The 20,737-nt window shown below is 36.0% G+C and overlaps 1 protein-coding gene across 2 annotated transcripts in view; it reads left to right on the forward strand.

Annotated features, from left to right (window-relative positions):
* Nucleotides 1–20,737, forward strand: part of LOC135116888 (neuropeptide FF receptor 1-like) — a 135,693-nt gene that overhangs the window by 96,991 nt on the left and 17,965 nt on the right. The window lies entirely within an intron of this gene.

Genomic DNA, 20,737 nt, shown 5'->3' on the forward strand with positions numbered 1-20,737 from the left:
TCGTTAAATAATTCTCAAGGGACGCAGGCAAAACCACGCGCGGAAGCTACTATAAAAACATAATACGTGTACACACATTGTAAGATATCTTGCAACTCATAGGATTTCTCTCATCAAAAGAGCGTGAAACGGAAAATAAGTAGATCTTTTTATGATAAGGAAAAATTCCAAATTTTCCGCGCAACTTGGGGGTAAATTAAAAACGGAATATTTAAGTTGCGAATTCAGAGTGGATCTCAAATAAAAACTCCGTGATATTATTTGTGCAACTTTTAATGTGTTTTGGAAATGGTGGCTTATAGCGTCAATAATATCTTGAACTTTTATCCCAATTACAATTTTGAATTAATGCATATATTTTTTTATAGTTTACCTTTGCATCTATTTTTTACCTGTTGTTCTTTTTAACAAAAAAAATAATGATTTGTCTTTATCATTTTTTTGATGGACCTACTAAAACATTTCCTCACGCTGATAAAAATAGTGACAAAAATCTTGACCATAAGGAAATAGGAAAATGCTCTCCTTAGAATTCAGACAACCACAACAAGCTTATTGAATAACTCTCATTTGTTGGAATCAGGATAAACATCATTTCGGTGTTACATAACCACAAACATGAAATTAAAGCTTATTTGTAATGGTAACAGTAACTTAACTTTCACCGTCATAAAAAGGTTTTTCTCTGTTGTTCATATCATCTAAATAATTATATAGAATCAGATCAATCCTATTACATTAATTAGAATTATTCCTGCTTTATTTTTTTTTATATAACATGCGTGGCTAAGGGTAAACACACAATCAAGTACCTCTTGAAATATTAATTAAAACACATAAATTGTAAAACTTTCCCCACTCTTTCGCTAAGTACTCAGTGACATTTTTCACCCATAAATCAATTTGAAAATAAAGTAGGTGCTTTTCCTCTGTATTGTTTCAATTCCAACGTTTCATGATTTATTATAAAGTTGTTAAAAACTTTGCAATGTTTGAAATTTTTGGGGCTTCTGAAAGTTACCAACTTTGTCTGCGGTTCAGCAAATTAATATTTAAATTATAAACGTAACGTTTCTTGTAGTTCGTTGATATTCAACTGTGGTATAATAATATAATAACTTCGATTCTTTATAAAACATTTTCATGAATTCAAAATTTCTGCTCAAAAGTTTTGTTTCAGGTTTTTAAATGTAGATTGTAAAACTATTTAAACTCATCGTACACTGCTTTAACAAAAGAACGGAATTTTTCTTACTTGAATTAACTAAAAACTCTGTCTAACTAGTCCCAAAATTATTTTTACAAAGAGTAAGTAAACCCATTTTTTTGTCATAACGAAAGTATTATTTTGCGTTAAAATAAAAGCTACTACTAAATAATACTTTTAGAAATCCCTTACCTTAAGTAAATAGCCAAATCTATTATCTAATTTATCATTTTAATAGTCGAATATTAACTAACTCTCGTGAGTACAAGTTATGTGCATAACTGAGCACTGGCACAGAAATAGTGAAATAATATTCCTTAATAACAGTAATTATACAGTACAAAGTTCATTCGTTAGAAAGGAAGCCATCCATGGTGGCTCTCTTATAATTGTAACTAATAATTTAAAGTGTAAGGAACGTTCAGATATAGTAAAATTATCAGTCGAGCGCAATGTAGAATTATCATGTGTTGAACTGGAGCAGTTTGTTATAATTTGTGTATACAGGCCTCCTTCAGGTGATTTTAACACTTTTGAATCAGTAATGGAAAATTCTCTCTCTAAACTTAATTCCACTAGTAAATCACTTTTAGTTTGCGGTGACTTCAATGTTAATATTTTAGAATCATCTTCTTTAACTACAAGGTTGCTAAACTTATTTAAATCATAACTTAGTAAATTAATTTCTAGAACCAACTCGAATTACGGCAACCTCGTCAACCTGTTTAGATAATATATTTACTAACTAGCTTCTGCCCGCGACTTCGTACGCGGATCCTGTCCCTTATGCCAGCGACTACGGGGTCAGCAAAATCAAAGATCTTAATCGTCTGATATTGAATTTTAAGAGCCCGTTGACTTGAAAACAACGGGATACGCATTAGAAACGTTCCATATATTTAATTTTTGTACTTCAACGGCAAAAGCACAGCAGACTAAACAAAACGCTGAGAACTGAACCGCAATAGACGCGACCATAGGGATAAATGTAGTGATTCTAATTAGTCCGCATTTAAGTTGTGTGTGGCAAAAATATTACACGTATTACGTAAAAAACATTAAATAGATGACAAAGTCGTGGTGACTTAGTGGAAGTCGTGGTGGTTTAGTGGGTAGAGAACCAATCTCTCAAGTATGAGCGTGCGTCTTTGATTCCAGGTCTGGCAAGTACCTGCCAATGCAACTTTTCTAAGTTCGTATGTAGGTACTTTCTACGTATATTTTGGATACCAATGACCGTTATTTGGAAGGCTTAAACTGTAGGTTCCGGCTGTCATTGAACATTCTTGGCAGTCGTTATTGGTAGTCAGACCAGTAAGTCTGACCAGTTTTACCAAGGGGTATTGGGTTGAGCGGGTAACCGGGTTGTGGAGGTCAGATAGGTAGTCGCTCCTTGTAAAACACTGGTACTCAGTTGCATCGTGACTGGAAGTCGACTCTAACATAATTGGGACAAAGGCTCTTGAGATAATAACGACAATAATAATGAGATATAAGCACCGCAGGACATCTGAGGCTGATGACGGGGAGTAGCTACCCCGCGGGGCTGTATATACTGAGTTCTCCAGGGAGAGTATACTGCCCCCATCTCCGGCAGGTCAGAGTGAACCATGACGGGGGTAGGTCTCAAGCCTCTGGCTTGGCTTGGCCGTCCAGAGTGGAGTCGCTAGAGCAGGGTTAGTAGCCCTGCTCGGAGGATGCCTCGTGGTAAGTGACCCACAGGGAGCGCGTAATCTGCGTTTAAAATCCGCCGAGGTATTCTCACACTTCAGCCGCTCATGTCCCTGTTGTCCTCTTGTTGCTATTCAGTGACTGATTCCCGGGGCCCAGTAAGTGAGCTGGCGAAGTCTCCACCAGCAATTTTACATGTATCTAATACATTGTCATCGGCAGGTGCCATAGTTCCCGTAGTTTCCCCATTCCTAGTCCATTAGCATCCCATCACAATAGCCCAAGTAATTTTCATCCACAGTTAGCGGTATGGTATAGGGATTGTCTTTTTTTTAACGACGTCCACCGGGGATTGTCCTTGAGTTCATATTTCTATAGTGTATAAAGGGATAATCGTCGGTTTTGTGTCACCATACCTATTTCATAACATTCGTTTCTATACATTTTAAGTGTAGTATTGCTCTTGAAGTTCCACATCAGGTGTTCCAGATCTTCGATGTATATACGTCAATAAAGAGTGCTTATTAGATTGACCACTTTTGCAAAAACGTCATATCTTTATATGCTATAGTCTAGCTGGGCTCCTGGGGTTCCACATCAGGTGTTTTACATCTTCAATTTTATAAGTCAACAGAGAGTGCTTATCAGATTGAACAACTTTTGCTAAAACGTCACACCTCTATATGCTATAGTCTAGCTGGGCCCCTGAGTTCCACATCAGGTGTTTTAGATCTTCAATTTGTATAAGTCAATAGAAAGTGCTTATCAAGTTGAACAACTTTGCTAAAACGTCATACCTGTATATGGTACAGAGAAGCTGGGCTCTTGGGGTTCCACATCAGGTGTTCCAGATCTTAAAATTTATTATCTCAGCTGAAAATGCTTATCACATGAAACAATTTTTGCTATGGCACCATTTTGGTATCTCTTATAGTTTTGTTGGTCTGTTGGTGTTCTGCACCAGGTCTTCAAGTTTCGAAGATAAATTATAGCCTATATGTTGACCAGGCTTAATACTGATACAACAAAGAAAAAATCATTGAAATCCGTCCAGTAGTTCCGAAGATTAGCGTGTACAAACAAACAGACATACAGACATACAGACATGCAGACATACAGACATACAGACAGAATTTTTTTTTTGGATTTGTGCTCCATTACTGTTTCTAAACCCCATCCAATTATTATTTTTTTAATATATTCAATGTACAGACACAGTTTTTTTACAGATTTATTATATGTATAGATTGTAGCGCCACAGAGACGCTGATTACCAGTGGCCTTCCTTCCGATCACCGTGGTCAACTGGCACGGTTTCCTGATAAAAAGAATAAAATCAAGCGGGAAATAACATGTCGGCCCTTAACAACCAGTCGTTTTAATAGTTTTAAAAATAATATTAACGCGAAACTAGACAATGAAATATTAAATAAAAACAATCCCCATTTAATGTACGGAGCACTATTTGATATAATAAAATACGAATTTAATTCTAGTTTTAAAACCAAAACGCTCGTACTAAAAGAAACGGCTAACTTCAATGAGTGGGCTTCCCCCGGCATTTACAAGAGTAGAGCTAAGCTGTATGAGTTGTATGAAATGAAAAATTATAATTTTGATGAAAATTTTATTAGATATGTTAGGAATTATTCTAAATTGTTTAAAAAAGTTTGTCATGCGGCAAAATCAATGTATTTTAGTAATAAAATTAAGAATAGTAAGAGTATAATAAAAGCGACGTGGAATATTATAAATAGCGAGACCGGGAAAATCAAACAGCGTGATAATCAGTATAAAATCATTAATGAGAATCAAGTTTACGAGAAAGATTCTGATGTAGCTCGCGAATTTAACACATTCTTCTCTAATATTCCAATCAAGACCACTAGCGGCTTAGACTCCTCTGCCACCAACGCCGAAAAACTTTTACGTAGTAGTGTTAGTCAATGTGAAGCCACATTTACCTTTAGTTATATTTCACCTTATGACATAGTAAGAACCTTCAAGTCATTAAATTCAAAAAAGACAGGTGATTTATGGGGTGTCTCTGTTAAAGTCTTAAACTGTATTATTGACGATATTGCGCCCTATTTAGCTCGTATATTTAATGATTGCATTGACTCAGGTACCTTTCCTGAACTTATGAAATACAGTAAAGTTATACCTCTCTTTAAATCCGGGAGCAAGAACGATCTAGGCAACTTTAGACCGATTTCAATTCTGCCCGCGTTGAGCAAAATTTTTGAAAAGCTAATTTTAAATCAACTCCTCCGGCATTTTAATTCATACAATATTTTACATGCGGAACAATACGGTTTTACAAAGGGTCGCTCCACAACGGATGCCGGAGTTGCTCTACTGAAACATATATTCAGTGCGTGGGAGAAGTCACAGAATGCTATCGGGGTGTTCTGTGATCTTTCTAAGGCGTTCGACTGCGTCCAACATGAAACGCTTACCCAGAAGCTAAAGTACTATGGTATTAGAGACAGCGCACTTAGTGTTATTAGCTCATATTTAAGCGGTAGAATGCAATGTGTTGACGTTAATGGTGTCAAATCTTCCAATCTACCCGTTCGTTTGGGCGTACCGCAAGGGTCGATTTTAGGTCCATTTTGTTTCTTGTATACATTAATGACTTGCCATATTATTTAAAATCATTGTGTGATGTAGTATTGTTTGCCGATGACACGTCTCTAATTTTTAAAGTTGATAGGAATAGAGTAGATTTTGATGACGTGAATTCTTGTCTTTCACTAGTAACGCAATGGTTTACAGCCAATAATTTAGTTTTGAATACGAAGAAAACAAAATGTATTAAATTTGCTTTGCCTAATGTAAAAAATCTCGGTCCCGGTGTAATTTTGAACAATGAGGAACTTGAAACGGTACATGCTACGACTTTTCTAGGGATAACAGTAGACTCCAAAATTCAATGGGGTGAGCATATAACTGGCATCACGGGTAAATTAAGCTCTGCTGCGTACGCTGTCAGGAAAGTAAGAGCTCTCACCGATGTAGCCACGGCGCGTCTAGTGTACTTTAGCTATTTTCACTGCATCATGTCCTACGGAATTCTTATGTGGGGCAATGCTGCCGATATCGAGAATGTTTTCGTACTACAGAAGCGCGCTGTCCGTGCTATATACAAACTTGGTGCTAGAGTCTCCCTTAGGGAAAGGTTTAAGGACATTGGTATTCTGACTGTGGCGTCTCAATACATTTATGCCAATATAATATACGTAAGGCAAAACCTAGATTCATATAGTAAAAACAGCGACGTACATCATTTTAATACTAGAAATAAACATAAGTTAACCGCACCTAATTATCGTCTACATAAGGTGCACGGTTCATTTGTGGGGCTTTGTGTACGCATTTATAACAGGATTCCGGTTCATCTCTTGGAATTAACGGACAGTTCTTTTAAAAACAAAATCAAAGAAATTCTTGTTAAAAAGGCATATTATAATGTTAATGATTATTTCACAGATAAACGCAGATGGCAGCTCTGAAGTGGAACAAAAGTGCTTTATTTTTTGTATTTTTCGGTGTTTTAAATTAATAATTGATAAAATAGAATTGTATAATTGTAAAATAAATTAATAATAATTAAATTGTAATAGACAGCTGTGTTGCTGGGAAGTTTGTTCTTCACCACTTCTTCTTTCCAGCCATAACACTAGGAAGTGGTGAAAGGGGGGCGTTTTGGGGGTGCTGTCATTGTAAAATTTTGACGTTAAAAAGTGCTAATCGTATTAGCCTATTTTAATAAATGATTTTGACTTTGACTTTGACTTTGACTTTGAGTAAACTAAAATATATTTCTATCTTGAATTTGAGATAAACCGGTTTGTACTCTCTTGGGTAGCTAAGATTACAGGAGTAAAATAAATCTTAAGAGGGGTCTGTCCCAAGCTACCGTATAAAATAATACGTGAGTGCCTACCTAATAAAAAAAGGTGTCACACCAGTTTCTCAGTAGTAATAATACATAGTTCTACGTTATTTTTAGAGATTCGGGGAAGATGAACACTATTCTATTAATACTCTTTTAAAGTTTAAGCAGAAAATGCACTATTAGAATTTTCATCATGAGTTCATCTTACATTTTTACTTTGTCAGGATAAAAATAAGGGTAGAATTTTTAGCAAGAAGCTATTTTAATAACGCACGTATAAGAGTTTTCATAAATTCTTAGTCACACTTAAATATAGTCTGTGAACCTGTGTACCTATTACCTCTTTTTCCATTTCTTCTATATCCAAAAACGTGTGGTGGGTTTAGGAGTGACGCAGGTCTGATTACAGATACGAAATGAAAGTAGTTTGTTCTCAAAGATTTTGTAATTTCATCTCGCTGAAAGGCTAGTTTTTTACGCCGAGTGACTGTTTCTTTGCGCCTTATTTCAGCTGTCTAATCTACTGGGAACGTTTTTTATTTGAGTATGAGTAAAGTATGAGTTATGTTTTTTTTTAATATTTATGTAACCGGTTTTAACGCAACACAATTACTTTAGCGCCATTTTTCATTTAGGCCATTTAGTGTACAATGAATCTACTGCCAGTAGTTCTAAGAAAAATCATCATTATTTCATTAAATAGCTAAATGTTGCGATTTTATAAATATAAAGTTCCCAAAAAAAATGGCAGCATTCTGTGCCAAAAACATGACCTTTGTCAACGTCTTTAGAGATTTGGTTTCATTTAGTAATCAGCTCATAAATATTTGCAAACAACACAAACTTTGACATCTGGGAAGCTCAAACAACAAACGATAAAACAAATTGCAAGAATAGCGAGATTCTCTGTAAACTCCCACTCGTTCAATTCAATATAATCACCATTCACCAATCTCAGAAAGGAATTTGAGTAAATATATACAGATTTTAAGTATGGCTGTCTATTCGTTTCCAAGTTTTCATCTTTTGTTCGTTAAATAATTGCAACAAAAAGGAAAGTATCAAATGTTTGATTGTTCTCAAATCGACAAACTGGCTGATTTTGACGAAATAGATAAAGCATAAAGTATCGTGGGAGTAGCTTACTTTTATATCTAAAATTATTTACAGAAGAAAAATTCGAAAGACATAGTAATGTCAATTTATTCCCCTCATGTTGATTGGGGTATCGGATTCTATATCAAGTAATGATTTATTCAAACGTTGGTATCACTCCACGTTTTGCAGAACCCCTAAGGTGGAGTCAGTAGCCAATTAGGATATATTCAGACTCGAACCTAACTTTAGGGAACCTGATGAATGTGTCTAATTCTTTAATTTAATTAGGTAGCCTTATTTTGGGTTTCGTAACTTAAAGCTAAACCACCTTATACCGCTTTATAAATAGAGGTAGAAAAACTGGTTTTCTGAATTATGCCTGGATCGTGAGAGAAGTAATTCGCGCACCTGAAAACGATTAAATTACAGGCCGATTTTTTTCATAATTTCAGGCTAATGGGTATTTTAAAAAGCAAGTTAGTTCCTCAAAGTTCAATATTTAGTAACATTTCCTATCGAGGAATTTTATTTTATTTTATATCTAAATAAGCTTTACACGTACCAGACCTCTATTTTTAGCTCGTCTCTAGTTGTCACATACTTAACTTCCAAATGGATACACATACTTAACTTTTTGAAGCCACTTACATTGTTAATTCTCTTGAAACATACATTTTAACAAGTTTGTTGTGTACATGTTTCTTATAAAACAAATTGTAATACAATCACACATCTTCCCCAGTTTTTGTTAAGAGATTTATTCATAAGCCCGGGTTCACTCGGTGAGATTACGCAGATAATAAGATCTTGTTTTGTATTCCAACCTTTTTGGTAACTTGGGTAAACCAGAAGATTAGTATAACATGTGTATCATCTATGTTTTAAAGCTGAAAGCAGTTTTGTGTCATCATAAAGTAAAATGAAACAGTTTTATTAAACCAGTATTTTGATATTTTGATATATTGTGCTCGTGTTCGTGTAATGGATCACCATTTTTGCTACTCGATATATTGATGCATAGGTTTTAGTACACTGAAACTTTTAAGGAAAGTAATGTTTATAATTCCAAATAGTCAAATGAAGTATATGAATCAATCAGAAGTAATTAATCAATTGTCAGGTGTCACCCCTCTAATAAGGCCTTGGTTTTCACGCCTAAATACTCACGTTGCACCTTCTAGCATCAGTATCTCCTTTTTCATTAAGGAAATAGATTTACTAAAGACACACTTTTGTCCCGAGATACAAGTATTGCCATAAAATAAATAAATACACCTCCGGAACACCATACATTTCGCATTGTCATTCAATTTCTGTCGTCACACGCTACATATGGACCCACAATACATAATACATACATATACATACTACATAGAGATGGTTCCAAGTGTTTTCGCACCCTCTTTGTAACATCTGGCTATTGAATTGTCTGCTTGCAAAACTTTCGCGTCTTATGTGCAGAAATAATATAGAGTCTGTTGTATTATGTTGAGTTTTTTCCCGGATAGAATATTATTCAGGAAGAAACTTAATAATACTACATAGTTAGTTACTTTTTATAAATTCTGCACTAAGTTTACCAGTAAAACTTTCTATGATAATTGGTTCTGCCTTTTCTAAGCTCGCTCCAAACAAATAGACATAGAAAATCAACTATGTTTACAACAACAACATAACATCTATATACAGCTGCTAATTGAATGTGACACGTTAGGATTTCAAGCACTTCAGTCTAATTAGGTAACTTTATATGAATGCAACGGAGTAGAAAGACAATTAAATACAAATTCACGTAATTGAAATACAAATGAACTGTATTTGGCTATCTAATACAATTACTATTGCCTCTTAACCATTAGATATAACACACCTAAGAGATTTCAAATCCAAAGTCTAAACCAAAATAGACGAAGATAAGCCTTCTTAGTTAGGGGACTTAGCACTTAGGCTTAGAGATACTACTTAATTTTATATGCCTCTAAGATAAACTTGCCGAAACAAAGCCAAATATAATTACGTATTGAAAATGTCAGCCTTATTAAAACTTCGTGAAACAACAGCCTAATTTATTTAGTTGGCTCTTAAAAGGTTTTATGTTAACAGGGTAATTAAGGATTGAGCATAATAAGTTCAATACTCTGCCTAGCTTTTTTCACAACTCTTAAAAACCAGAAGCAGGTTTGTTTAACGAGGAAATTACAAGAAATAGCTTTAACATGAAAATCAACTAAGATTAGTCAAGAACGCGGCAAAATCGCATTCTGTCAAACGATAACATGTCTTGTCACAATGACGTTCGAAAAAAGAATCCTCCAAGCATAGATGAACGGCTGAATGGCGAGGTGTCTATGGTCGCTCGTCTCTGCTGCCCTCTTTGTAACTACTGGCAGCTAACACGGCCTCTCCTGACACCCTGACGTCCTCGGCAGGATCTGGGTGAGCCTGGTTGAGTCTCGGAACACCTGCACATTCAATAAGCGAGTTGGATCTGGCTCAATTTCATCATGGTTTAAATCTCGATTGGTTATTGTGGTCATCATCGGTTTTCTGAACACATGACACTTTCAGAATAAAAATTATTCGAGGACTTACAAACCTCAAACAAAGTACTAATCCATTGAAAGAAAGAAAAATAAATAACATCAACTCTAAATCAAATAACAAGTACAAAATGAATAACAGAACACTGGTATACCACCCAGTGACTCGCAAATAAATAACGTAAACTTTAAATCAAATAACAGGTACAAAATTAATAACAGAACACTGGTATACCACCCAGTGAATCGAAAATAAATAATGTCAACTTTAAATCAAATAACAGGTACAAAATTAATAACAGAACACTGGTATACCACCCAGTGTAAGTGTGTCGAGTGCAAGGCTGAAACATATTAGTTGTACACATATAAACACACAACATACAAAGAAATCATGTAAATTATTAACCTGGTTTGGAGTGTAAAGCTGAAACATATTAGTTGTAAGAAGAAATACGATTACTTTTACTTATTAGTTAAACCGTGGGTGCAAGCGTGCACTCAAGCGCAAGAAATATGTTATCAAGAACAAATACTCGAACTATACGGAAGTCATAGTCAAATCAAGTCATAGTCAAGCCAGGGGCTCAAAATATACGGAAGTCATGGTCAAGGCAAGTCATAGTCAAGCCAGTTGTTCAGACTATACGGAAGCCATAAGCCAGTTGTTCAGACTATACGGAAGCCATAAGCCAGGGGCTCAGACTATACGGAAGCCATAAGCCAGAGGCTCAGACTATTCGGAAGCCATAAGCCAGAGGCTCAGACTATTCGGAAGCCATAAGCCAGAGGCTCAGACTATTCGGAAGGCATAAGCCAACAGAACCAGCAGGAGCACCAGCACAGCAGCGCTCGTGCCACGACCAGGAGCACCGGCAGAGCAGCGCTCGTGCCGCAATCAGCAGCACCAGCACAGAAGCGCTTGGGCCACGACACGGCCGTTACACATTCTCGTGTATACGTCTGCGAACAAGCACTTACGACATACATTTCGTTCGGCCACTTCTGACCTTCAAAATCTTTCGTCAAATCTGGAAAGCTTTTCGCTCTCAAAGAAATAAATTCAAGGCATAACTTTGAAACTGTCTCAGAAATATCATTCTTACTAATCATGTGTCAGCAACGCTGAAAACACAACTACCATTACGGTTTGATAAGTTACGTGTAGTTAACTTCACTTCAGCTTTTGCTACACAGAATACTCAATACCAATGGTTGGTACATTATTACACATTTTTTCACTTCATACAGCTAAGAGCATAATTACTTCCGATGAGTAATCAAAACAATAGAACAGATCACCTGACCTCAAAGCATCTTGAATATACCGTTGCGTAGATTGCAACGCACTGCAATCCATTACAAAATAAAATAGAACGGCAAAAACTTCGGTAATGGCGGATATCTTTACACCGCGTCGTACAACGTACGTCGTCGTAAAAGTGCCAATGAATCTGAAACTGAAATCAAAAACTTTATAGTGGGAGTGAGACTATCCCACTTCTGATCTTAAAAACCAGAAGCAGGTTTGTTTAACGAGGAAATTACAAGAAATAGCTTTAACATGAAAATCAACTAAGATTAGTCAAGAACGCGGCAAAATCGCATTCTGTCAAACGATAACATGTCTTGTCACAATGACGTTCGAAAAAAGAATCCTCCAAGCATAGATGAACGGCTGAATGGCGAGGTGTCTATGGTCGCTCGTCTCTGCTGCCCTCTTTGTAACTACTGGCAGCTAACACAACTACGTTAGGATAAGTTTCAAGTGCCTTGCACTGAGTGCCTACTTAACATAAGCGTCCTCCTAAACCTCTTAATAATTGTAACTACCGAAGTACAGTAAAATAATAAAATTATTAATCTTAAAGTAAAGTTACTTGTTCTCTGAATATATGCCACAAAGCGAATAAAAATATGAGGTTACTAAAAAACTCGTGAACACATTATTTAGGCCAAAAAGCTGCTATAACATTTATTCTTTACATAACTTATCCCCAACAGAAAATATTGTAGCACTAAATATTTTCAGTACAAAATTTGGTCGAACTTTCACAATTTATTGCTGAATCGACTGAAGTGAGGCAAGTTGTCCGGGTGCCGGATAAAATGTGAACTAGCGAATTTAATGCTATATCTTTTAGTTAGCTAAATGTTACATAATCTGGGGATAAATGCTGACGGCTAACTAATCCCAATTCAAGGTAACTGTTTAGGATACTGCTTGATTTTAACAATAAAAAAGAGAAAGTTGATGCCAGAAGCACATAATTTTGGGGGAAAAAATAATGAAAATGTAGATGAATTTGGTATTACAGGCAGAATAAGTTAACAAAAATGATAATAAACAAATTCAACTAGCAGTAGTACGAACTGGTATTTTTACTGAGAAACCTCGTTTTACTCTGACAGGTCTATTTCAGTTAAAATAACTTTATAACTCTAGAGTTTAAAAGGTGAGCTGAGCTCGTTCTAAAACTATTCAATGTTTAAAAATAGTAGCCCTTTCGTCTTTTGTAGTACTCTTACCCAATTCAGTGATAAAGACACATGATTGATTTCTAACTGTACTGTTTTTAATGTCAACAAAAAGATGAAAACTTGACATTTACATATTACCTACATTAGAGAAGTCTGTTCTAGCCTAAAATTACGCACCTGTCTAAGCCTAAATGATGAGTTATATTTTGGATTTTGAAACTACTCATAACATTACGTACATTATTATATGATTATAGATCGCTGTACATTGTACATACACATATCATAAAGATCTGTAATCATGTACAGTGTACATGATACCATGTTTTATTGATATTTGGTATCTTCATTCAGAATATTAAGCTAAGTTCAGGCAGTCTGTCTATTTGTCAGGTTCCTAGACAGTTATTAGACCAGTTTGCTTGTTTGATCACACATACATAATACACATAGTTGTCGTTTCTTAGTATGTTTCAAACTTAGAGTACTCACACACTGAAGTGTAGACTAAACTGTCGGTTGGCATTTTTTTTTAAATAAATTCTTTATTCCAATCAAAAGTTTTCAGTCCTTTTGAGACCGGCTAAATACCTTATCTTTGCGTGCGTGCACCATTCATCTTCATACTGATTTATGAGCCCCAAATGAAAAAGTTTGCAGTATGCGGGTACTCTCAGGCTACATCATCCTTAACTGTTAAATAAAACTCTGGTGTTTAATAAAACTGGTGGTTTAATAAAACCCTCAACCAACTTTAACTCATGGTCAATTGTTCTTAATTATTTTTAGGTAGTAGAAAAATAAGTCCATTTCATAATAATTCATTTATTCTTTGCTAGTTATGCTCCTTGGGAACAGGGCAGGAATAAGAAGAGTTATGCTCCTTGTTGTACAATAGTATAGGATTGCTGACGTCATTGATAATAATCGTTACCTATATTGTATTCCACAAAAGTCAGGTGCGTAGAAACTCGTTATCAGCACGTTTAAAATGTACACAGAGGGGCCGAGAGTTACGTAAGGAGAGAATCGGGATTCTTTATTGTTGTCCTCAAAGGAAAAAAGGTTATAATTTACTATATGAAATATAGATGAACTACACTTGATAATAGCCAAATATCATTCCATGCTAGTGTCTATTTTAAGTGTTTCGTACCAAAAAAGAATGTATTTTGAATGATAAGGAAGCAATTTCTTGAACATTTTTAGCTAACATAACCTGAGTCACTAACCCTATTTTCTATAACTACTACTCTTGAAAGCTGTGCAGCTTGAATATACACGTTCCTACACAGTACAAGTCTCTTAAGAAAAAGGCGAGAATTTATTATTGTCCTGACATTTTCCCCTTTGACCATTCTAGACCAACTTCTCATCCTCCAAAGTTATATACCCGGTCATAAGCACACTAAACCCTGTGTATGACAAGAACCAGTGCCTTTAAACCTGTCTAAGATTAAAACAACTTCCTCAAAGAAATGAGCGAAAGAAAAACTTTTTCTTTGCGAATTTTATTAGCATACTGGGATCTTGAGTTAGGAATAATATATAACCTTATTGCATACGGGATTAGGTTGCCGTTGTGAATATAATTCAGGAAGAATGCGCATGATGTGATTATAAATATGTGAACCATGGAGAAGAAAATTACTAACAGCGATGACATAATGCAAAATCACCTAAAAGTAGAGCTTCAAAATGCGGGTGTTTGGGGGACGATCAACGTTACTAGCTCCGTCCTTACAAGGCTTCCATAGAACATACCCATTATTTTCAAAATGTATTCACTAATCAATCAATACCAATGTTTGACAGAATTGCAGATTGGTTGTGATTTGACAAGGAATACGAATTAGTTCTAGTAACTTATGGCGCCTACCGTATGTTAATTTGACCTACAAGAGCCTATCTACCTTATGGCATCTCTGTTACCTTTCCTTCCTCCGTAATGTGAACCAACGGTGTGTGTGGTCCCTAAACAACTGTTACGAGTTATATAAAGCTTATGTTTCGTAAGTAGAAATGAATTTACTCAGTACTTGGTCTTGTGTTGAGGATAATTGTGCGGAAAATGTTGTAACGTTTTTTGGTAATGTGTGGAAATTACATATTACCTCAGGCTTTTCCTGCTATTCTATAATTCAAATATTTTTGGAATTGAGTTCCTTATCGCGGTAAATTATTCAACGAAATAAATATTTTCCTTATACTCTTCTTAGATAAGCACACAATGGAGCGTGAAAACTCTATAGTACTTTATAGTTTACTTTTTTGTATAGTTATAAAGTTTACTGAACAAGTCTATATTATTTTCGTTCAATTCAGAAAATACCGTTCCTTGTTCCGACTTACCAAGTTTCAAGTAGGATCCAATCAGCGTGTTTGAAGAGCAAAAATAATAAACAAGACGGCTATGAACAGGCCCACAACTTCGCTCGCAAATCGAACACTTGAATATTAATTTTCGGCCAGAAATCCTGGACTTTTCATTTCATGCACCAATGGCAAATTGATGTGAATACCTTTATTCTCATTTGACTGTAAATAGATTAAGAAATAAGCAAAATTAAAAATTTTGAAAAACCCCCGACGGTAAAAATCTTATTGAAAAATAATAAAATAACTCAAAACCCCCGACTTAACCCAATTATATAGGAATATCCGTCGGGGGCTGCCATTAAACCAGCTAAAGGATTCCTAGTGTCGTGAATACAATTATTGAAGAATTGTAGATGTTTAACGATGACATAAAATACACTCAATTAGTTATTGAATTTTCATATAGAAAAGGCAGCCCCCGACGGTTATTCCTATATAATTGGGTTAAGTCGGGGGTTTTGAGTTATTTTATTATTTTTCAATAAGATTTTTACCGTCGGGGGTTTTTCAAAATTTTTCATTTTGCTTAATTTTATTTCAGACTTTTTAGAGAGCATATACGAATTATAGTCTATATAATATGTTACTGCAATATTATTTTGCACAGATATTGTAGCGCCCGCTAGTGAGTTACTGGCGTAATTTTTATTATTTGGGAACATGCATTAAGCACGTACACATTGCTGATGAAAACAGAATTGTAATCAGACGTTTTCATTATATTGCAACATTGTTTGGCACTAATATTGTGGCGCCCCCTAGTGAGTTATAGCCATGACACCTATCTAAGAACATGAACTCATCGAACACAAAACCGTTATTGAAAACCGCATCAAAATCGGATCATTAGTTTAGAAGGTAGGTGGGAACATTACTGTTTTGCACTAAAATTGTGGCGCCCCCTAGTGAGCTACTGCCATGACACCTGTTTAAGAACATGAACTCATGGAACACAAATCCGTTATTGAAAACTGTCTCAAAATCAGATCATTAGTTTAGAAGGTAGGTGGGAACATTACTTTGCTGTTTGCTCTAATATTGTGGCGCCCTCTAGTGAGTTACAGTCATGACACCTGTCTAAGAACATGAACTCATCCAACACAAATACGTTATTGAAAACCGCATCAAAATCAGATCATTAGTTTAGAAGACAGGAGGGAACATTACTTTGCTGTTTTGCCCTAATATTGTGGCGCCCCCTAGTGAGTTACAGTCATGACACCGGTCTAAGAACATGAACTCATTGAACACAAATACGTTATTGAAAACCGCATCAAAATCAGATCATTAGTTTAGAAGATAGGAGGGAACATTACTTTGCACAAACGCACACACAAACACACAAACGCACATCTCTCACCCTAAACGCATATACCTGCTCCGTTCCGTCGTGGGTAAAAAAGGTTGAAGTCAGAATTTTAAAGTGTTTTCTTATCTTTTGGAATCTACTTAAAAAATGTAATTAAAATTTGAAAAGACTATGATCTCCTTTAAATTAAAAGACCATTTTTTAATACCATAAAAAAAAAAAAAACATTTTTTAATTCATGCTGCAAATATCAGTGCCGCTGATAAGATTTGGAGATAAAGCATTTATCTAATTAGATTTTTCAAACGTACGCAATTAATTTTAGGCGACGACTAGATTAAATAGAGGTAAATGCCACTTTGTGTCGTGATTACACTCTTTAAAGACCACAAGTAAGAAATGAATAACGATTCAAGTAGATTGTGAAAACTGTGTTTGCAATTAAAGTTTTAAAAATAACAAGAAAATTAGTCTCTTAATTTTTTACTTACTTCTATACCTTTTTTTTTTTTCTTTTTCCGACGTTAAAAATCATCAAATGACCCCTCCCGCCGAGCGGTGAGGGAGTGTCAGACTCTTACTGACTAAAAACCGTCGTGTTCCGTCATAGGCCTTTTATGTACCAGGGCCGCGGTATCTCTTTCGAACAACCCACAGCCCCGGCAGGCCTTGGCCCTGCTGGGCCCCGCTGGGGTTGCTGACATCTCTTTGAGGAGCGACACGGCGACACGGGTCTGTCGTCTAAGTAGACAGAGGGACGATGAGCCACCCGAACTCACCGCCCACAGACCCACGCCTACGGTGGCCGGGAGTCATCTCGCGACACCCGGCGCCCATGGTGTCTACCTGGTCCAGCGCGGCGGCCGGGATGAGAGGTGCGAACTCTCTGGCGTTCCGCCTCCTCCTTCTCGAGCATGACCGCTTCGCAGAAGGAGGCGACGGCATCCCATTCCCTCTCGCCCCGGACCGTGGCCTGAACCAGGGCCGGACGCGAGAGGTCGCCGCCGCCCAAAGCCTCGACGAGGACCCGGCGGTGCCCCTCCCATGCGGAGCACACCTGGACTGTGTGGTCCACCGTGTCCTCGGGGCTGTCCGCACAATGGTGACACCCGGGCGCCTCCTCACGACCGATGCGGTGCAGGTACCTCCCGAAACAACCGTGTCCGGTGAGGACCTGCGTCATGCGTACGCCGTGACTCCTCCCGAGCCACTCCTCAAAGAGGGGACTTACCGCCACGCCGTGGCGTGCCCTGCACTGGGTTGCGACAGTCGCTCCCTCCAGGCTTACTTCTATACCTTGGTTTCTAGGCTCGTATTTAATTAATATTACATACACATTTAATGAAACGCGGAGCAATTATATTAAGTTCCCTACATAGCGGAAATCGGAACACATTCCCAATGACTCAAACATGCTTTGAAAAGCCAACAAAACAAACTACCATTAAAAAACTAAGCATGAAAAAGGGTCAATGTTTCATTAATAATGTGACGTTTTTACAGCCCTAACCTCGTAAACTAGTTGTGTGTAGTGTTTCTGAAAGGGCATTTCAGCGTGCAGTGTAACCCTCCCACGCTGGGAATAAAAGTCAATGGAGAGATATGATATACGCGTAACGCGTGTCACGAAGTAACGTGCTTAATGAAGGGTTAGAAAGTCGTCATATTTTATGTATGTTGTGAAATATTTTTTAACATAAATAAGTATTAATTGAAAATTGATGGTTAGAATTGCGCACGAAGGGTTCCGTCTAACAGAATAACGAGTAAAAAAATTGTACCCTAAAGGCTCCGAAACGACTGACTCGATTTGAAAAACTCTTTCAAGTGGAAAGTTACGTTCTCTTTCTATCCTAGTACGAGCTGTAGTGCCCATGGGACGCGATTAAAACCGCGGGAAAACATCTAGTTGTCTATAAAATGAGAAAAAAATAAATCAGATAAAAGTAAGAAAGGGAGCCGATTAGGTTAATTTTGTAGAAAGATTTCTTGAATACCAATGCACTTGCCCAAATAAAATAGTTGTGTGTATAGATTAAGCGGTTTTATAGCAAACCATTTATTAATCGAATCATTAATTATCGCCGGTGAAAGCATTGTTGTTTAATTCCACAAACAATGAACATATTTGATTAATTACGATTAATTTCTATTATGTTTATCCAACGGTTTGCATTGCATAAATTGTTATGCCTAAACATTACGCAAAACAATTTAATTACTTTGGTAAGATTTTTTACATGTATTTGAGGTGGCTTTTGATTAATGGTTCATTTTATAAATCAAAGAATATCATATGGATAATTATAAAGCAAGCATATAAAAATGCACGTATTGTGTTGGTAAAATTAATTATTAAGAAACTAAAGCAGACTTATGGTGATAATACCATTTCATAAATAGTTTGCTCAATGATTTCTCTATTATTTTTATAAGCTGTAAGATATACTATGTAACTAAAGAAATATTCTACTTATACTTTATTTTCATAGGGAACAACCATACATTTAACCCAATTTTCCCCACCCACTTATCCTACTTCTTTGCCTATTTACAAAAGCAGATCTTTCCGTTTATACAGGCTGATGTTTATACAAGATCTCATGTAAGGGGTGTTCTCAATCGATACGAGCCGCAATACCGTGGTGTCGGTTACGGCTAAATCGTGTAGTCGCTTAGTTAGTGTATGGGCAGAACTCCAAGTGATTAGTACTCTGGTAACGGCCTTAACTTAAGAGTCTGTGGCTTTGGGGTCAAAACTATGAGGGTGCTTGCGTTATATGGTCGCATTAGGCTTTAAGTTTTAAATTATGTTATGAGGTAAAATGCTGCATTTATACAGGTGGGATTTTTGTTTTGTATGATTTCGTGGCAAAACACCTAAACATAAGACAGTTTCAGGCCTACTGGCATCTACATATATGGCAATCCCATGACTACATATATACTGCACAGGCAAAAACTTATTGAATTGATGACTATCAATAAAAATATTAATTGGAACTAAAAACAAAATATTAATTGCGAACAATCATTGATTTTCACTTTTACAGGCTTATAAAAGTATGCAAAGTTTAGGTTGGTTTGAAAGTGATCAAAATGCGTATTTTCATAAATTATTTAAAACTTTGTCAAAAATTAAATACGAAGTTTTATTCGTAACACATGTACCTACCGCAATTGAATTATCCAACCCGTATCTCTACCTTAAATATTTAGATCAAAAGCAAAGCCAGTATTTTATACAGAAATTGTAGGTAAATAAACAGATAAATTGGGGTCACTTTGATGTCAAATAATTTAATACTCAAAGTATTTTATAGTTGACTAATTAAACGCTTAATTATTGAAAGCTAAAGGTTTTCAGGTCACAATCAATAAACGGATAAAGTTACGAAACGGTTAAATGTACAATTTATAAAGTATGAAATTTAAAACGGCGACGAGGTATTTATATTTAATTTAAAACTAGCCGTTTTTCCGCGGTTTCACCCACGACCCGAGGGAACTACGGCACGGGTATCGGGATAAAATATAACCTATGTTACTCGGGAAGTGTATAGTATTCCAACACTGAAAGATTAAAAAAATCGGTTGAGTAGTTTTGAATTTTTCGATAAATATAATGAACTAAAGTTTTTTTCTATAAAGTAAGAAAGAAATAGTATTTAATCCTGACCTTTGGACTTTCTTCGTATTCTGGAATTAATTTGAAAAAACTAAAGAAACTGGTGTTCCAAGAAACAGTAGTTTGCCTCATTAATACATTAAGTAGTCGCAAAGGTTTCTTCTAACTTAGTTTACTGTATACTTTGAATGTTGCCACTATCTTTTTCTTAGAAAATAAGTTCATTTAATTTCTTTGAATTCTATCCTGACTGCCAGGAATTATGTAAATAAATGTTTCCATCAACTTATATACATACTCCATGTCGTTTGAATATCACTTGTGAGATGACAGCAGATAGAAAAGTATGGAAGTTGAAAACATGCTGCGCCGACCCCAAATAAAATTGGGATAAGGGCAGGAGGATGATGATGAAGTTTAGTCAATGTCTAGTAAAACTGAGAAAAATTAATAAGTAACAAAATGGACAAAACCAAACATTATAAAAGCAAAATCCTCCAACTCCATTACTCAAACGAATCAC

The sequence above is a fragment of the Helicoverpa armigera genome, chromosome 4, assembly GCF_030705265.1.
Source record: "Helicoverpa armigera isolate CAAS_96S chromosome 4, ASM3070526v1, whole genome shotgun sequence".
Taxonomy (NCBI): Eukaryota; Metazoa; Arthropoda; class Insecta; order Lepidoptera; family Noctuidae; genus Helicoverpa; species Helicoverpa armigera.